At 33.4% G+C, this 4709-nt stretch overlaps 1 pseudogene; it reads left to right on the top strand.

Moving 5' to 3' along the window:
* Positions 1–1663: 1663 nt before the first annotated feature.
* LOC110651878 (AP-3 complex subunit delta-like) lies at positions 1664–4413 on the top strand (annotated as a pseudogene).
* Positions 4414–4709: the final 296 nt, after the last annotated feature.

Raw genomic sequence — 4709 nt, 5'->3', positions numbered from 1 at the left:
TAAGGCTCTAATTCCTTGTTCCACATAACTCAATATAAAGAGCCCAAATACACTCAACATGTGATCCTTAATGTAATCTAGTCCAATTGCTCTCATTTTTCATATATTACCTCAAAATATATCAATTAAGGTCCCTCTAAGTCCATAAGGTCAAATTCATACTATAAATAGTGGATCACGTACAAGCTCTATTAAGGCTGTCCAAAAAAGCTCAACATAGGTTGATGTCCAAATCTATTCATTTTTCACCATTAGCTACCAAATGCTATGAATAAGACAACTCTAAGCTCGTTTTGTCATTGGCTAAGTTTTCATCAAGTTTGCACCTTCATATGCGTTAAGATCTTAGTGTGTGCTTTGTTTCCTTTTATGTTCAATTCACCTCTTTATGCTTCATAAACTCTTCTATACTCTTGTAAACACCTAATAATATAAAAACAGCATTAACAAGCTAATTAAATAAGAAAAAAACTCAAAAAACTAAGTATGTAATGATAAAGATATGACATTTTAAGCAATTATCAATTATACTAGGACTATAATCAAAGATAAACATAAAAATATTGATTAAAAAAGTTTATTATAATCGCTAAGTACGTATACATTAAGAAAAATTAAATATTATTGGAAAAATGATTTCATTAGGCTTTTACAAATAATTTATATAAATTTTATATTATACTATATTAATATTCTTAATTTTTTATTACATTTAAATATGATTTTTTTTAGAAAGATAGATGGGTATTTCATTGATTAAAAAGGCCTAAGCCTAAACACAGAAAAGTTACGTAAATACAATTGAATACAGCTAACTAGCCTATCCAAATATAGGCCCAAATTAAACCCAACCCCAATACGTAATGGATATTTGACCCATACACCATGACTTGACTTGGAAGAGAGTGCAACAACTCTAAAGCACCACAGTGAAGCTAGCCTTTCGTTAATGCTGGGGACACATTCAAAGCCAAAACAGTGACCAAAAATAGAGGATCTCCCATTACAATTTCCATGCGTGGCTTGCTTTCCAACTGAAGATCGAAGGAAACCCTCTAGCCCTTGTCATCTTCCAGAGCTTCACGGTAGTTGAACTGCACCCTAGACTGAGGGAAAGTAGGAAACCATCAGAGCATCTCAAAACTAGTGGAGGAATGAGGTAGAAGACTCTTTAGATATTTAAACCATTGTGTGAATTTTATTTAGTCTATGTAATTTGAAAAATATAATATACAGTCTTTCTAATTTCTAAGTCTTAAAATATTTAATCCTTATAAAAGTAATTTCTCTTTCCTTTGAATATATTGATTAATGAAAAACTTGATTTAAAGAGGATCAATGTAGTGACTAAAGAGTAAATAGAATAAAAATATAGAGACAAATTAATATATTTTAAAATAAAAGAATTAAATAATTAGTATGAGTAACTAAATAGTAATTTTCCTTTCCAAAAACCAAAGACGACAACATGACGTATGTTAAACAGTAAAATCGCAATAGCCCACATCAAAGCTTCCACCGTTGACACTCTTGTAAAAAAAAACAACATTTTAATTCTCCCAGACATAGCCAACTCTTCTCTATGAACAAAAGATTCCTTCTTCTCAATCATGAATACATTCAACCCTTAACACAATATCCCAATTCTCTCTCCCTCTCCCTAATGGCATCTCTTTCTCTCATGGACATTCTGATTGAATGCACATTACACAATATAATCAAGGGCCTTTGCCATGAACACATTGGAGAGTTCATTTTCATTTCCAAAGTGATTAATTGAAGAAATCCAGTGAGAGGTCAAATTAACTAACTTGCACACCAAATCTATAGCTTTTTAGAAACTTACGTATTTGACATCTCCATTCCATCCATTTTATTAACATGTCATGGGCTACTTCTCATGCTATTGAATGCACATCCTTGCCTAATTTCTCACAAGAAGATTAGTTATGTCACCATTTTTCAGTCCTTTAATGAATCCACTCCGATCATTTTATTGATCACCAACCAGTTATTAAAAGATCTCAAGAGTAATAATAAGTTTAAGGTGAGTTTAGCTCATGATTGTTTATCTAGAATTAGTACTATTGATTTATGTGGGGATCTTATGCCTGAAGTGTTCACTTTAATATTGACTTCTAAGGCTTTTTGTTAGAAAATGATGCTGCCATGGTTTCTCGAGTCGCGTGATGAATTACTGGTAACCTGAAATCAAAGAAGCAGTGAGGTCAGGGGGCTAATGGTAACCACTCCGATACTCAAGTTAGAGAGTGCTTTGAGAATAATGTAATAGTAAGTATGTTAAAGAAAGTAAAGTGTACCTAGTGAGGCACGTCTTGCCTATTTATAGTGCCTTAGAGACTACTGGAGTTATTGACAGCTTATCCTGAGCAATGTGCTTCCTTACATGTACCATTCTAGGAATCTCACTTTTTTGTCTAACCAAATTAATCTTTTAGGCTTATGGTTTGCTAAACAGTGCGATTCTTATTGGGAATCACACTTTTTGTACTTAAATTATCCTTAAGCCATGTCATGCCAAGCTGGGGTCTATTTAATTAACACCATGCCAAGCTCTTAGTTGAGATAACTTCGAACTGAGCTGTAACTTGACCAAGTGATCTAACCAATCTCCTTACCATGTGTTAGGCTCAAATATCACTAGTATAGATCGGTCAAATTTGAATTTGTTTCATTAACATTAGATTGGTTTGCTAATGAGTCTGACCCACTTATGATTGGATCTTAGGGCGAGCTATATCATTAGTCCCCCTTAGATCAAATCTTTAGGTTCAGAGCTTTACAGATCTGATAATGGCGAAGGTATGCTATGATGGTCCAAGTTTTGCTGTGTCAAGTAATGATACTAACATTTAAGGAGATGATAGTGGCATCTCAGTGATGCAAAATGTTTGCATCGCTCTATTGCTCAAGATACTTGGTGCTTATATTTTCAATTTTAACATTTAAAGTAAGTACCCATATATATGTGAATTCATCTCAATCGTTTGCTCATTTTTTGCTGTCCTTGCCTTACTTTGATTTCTTTGTATTTTCTTGCTCCTAATTATTTAACTTTGGTGAAGCTTTGATGAAGTGAAATTTGAAGGTAACCTCTTATTTTGCTTACTTTCTTTTATTTTTGTCTTCTTTTTATTTTTTATACCCAATAATGAGTGAGAGGCATAGCCAAGAAATTATAGAAATGTCATTAGTGGGAAAATAGGTTACAAGTGTTTGTTAGTTCCTCTACTGTTGATTTTATGTGGAGGTGGTCGATGCAAGTGCCACCGAATATGAAGAGGTGGCCATAAAAGGCCTCAAAGGTTGAAGAGGAGAATGTTGTTAGGCTGTGTTTTAAGAGACTAATCGAGTGTTTAGATGTTACTAATCCGTAAATAATGCCTGCAGTTGTTAGGGTGTTTTGTGACTTCACTTCCAAAGCTCCCAGATTCTATCTTCCCTTAGCACCCGAGTTTTACAAGATTTTGGTTGATTAAAGGAATAATTGGGTGGTGACTAAAGTGTTAAAGATTTTTGCTAAGTTGGCTCTTTTGGAGTCTAGATTAGCTAATTGGGTTATTGAACTAGTTTGTGAGAATATGAAGAGAACTGGGGTGAAATCATTGATGTTCGAGTGTATTAGGACTATGGTGTAGTTTCATGGATTATGAATTTGTAGTAAAGCTCATTGTTGCAAAAATTTTTGAATTTTTGGTAGATATTGATCTGAAACTTAAGTATCTTGGATTTCATGCTCTGTCAATTGTAGCACTGGAGCATCTATGGGTAGTGTTGTAAAATAAAGAGGATGGATTAATTCTTTGAATGATGATGATCCTAATGTAAAACCTGAGTCTTTGCATCTAGTTATTGCATTAGTGCCTGAGACTAATGTGGCAGAAATTTGCAAAGGTGTTGGTTAATTATTCTCTCAAACATGATCTCGAGTTCTGCAATTAAATTTTTAGTTCAATTTTTTCAAAATGTTGCCAGAATGTATACGAGATTATAGTTAACTTTGATTAGTATGTATCACTACTTAGAGAAATGCCTAGGATTCCAAATTGCCAAAAGGGGGAAGAAATTGAGAATTAACTTTTTAATATAGGTATAAGGGTTAAGCATGTTAAACTAGACCTTGTCCATGTATGTCGTGATCTATAGATTGATACTACATTACTTTGGAATTCTTTCTTGCACAGGATCTTATCTACTACTGTTTGGGCGTGTGGAGAGTATGTGGAATCATCAAGGAACCTAGTTGAACTTGTGGAAGCACTACAATATTGTACTAGTCTTCTTTCTCTATAAGTCAAAACTGTTTACATGCAGTTTGCTTTTAAAGTCTTAATATTTTATCTACATGCATACCTCTTATGGAGGAAAATATTGCTAGTGATATGGTGTTAGAATTGATGGGTTTGGCATCCCAAGGTGAATGCTTAGGAAGCTTTGATTTAGTAATAGGTAAAGCACCTGCCTATTGAGAATAGGATAAAGGGTTCAATACAAGGGATTCAAACAAATCTATTAAAGATCTTTCTATTATAAATGGTGGGAATGATTAGATAGACATATGCTATTTTGGAGAAAGGTTTCTCACATAAATTTATTGTTAACCTGTTAAACTTGATTAAACTGGCCTTGGGTCCATTATCAGGAAGCTATGTGTTGAAACATTTAACATTCACCATTTTTCGATATTG

Source organism: Hevea brasiliensis, chromosome 9, assembly GCF_030052815.1.
Source record: "Hevea brasiliensis isolate MT/VB/25A 57/8 chromosome 9, ASM3005281v1, whole genome shotgun sequence".
NCBI classification, from domain to species: domain Eukaryota; kingdom Viridiplantae; phylum Streptophyta; class Magnoliopsida; order Malpighiales; family Euphorbiaceae; genus Hevea; species Hevea brasiliensis.
The sequence above is the reverse complement of the archived record's forward strand: the minus strand, read 5'-3'. Positions and strand labels throughout refer to the sequence as shown.